Here is a 270-nt window from a genome sequence, read left to right on the forward strand (position 1 = left end):
CTGAAAAACAGGAGGGCAAATGAAATATGTAAATATTTTTATCATGACCAGAGAAGAGCAGATGAGCAGCTTTATGGATCCTCTCATGGGCATCACAGTGTTTTGGAGAGATCCACGAAACATCCCTGAGCAGCAGGGACTAGAGATTGGCAGTTTAACAATGGCTCATTGTAGCAGGAAGGAAGGAATGTGACCAAGCCTGGAGCTGCTGTTGGGTGTGGCCAGGTAAGAGCAGCCAGCCTTCTACCTGCTCAGGTGTTTACCCTTAAA

The sequence above is a fragment of the Gopherus evgoodei genome, chromosome 4, assembly GCF_007399415.2.
Source record: "Gopherus evgoodei ecotype Sinaloan lineage chromosome 4, rGopEvg1_v1.p, whole genome shotgun sequence".
NCBI lineage: Eukaryota > Metazoa > Chordata > Testudines > Testudinidae > Gopherus > Gopherus evgoodei.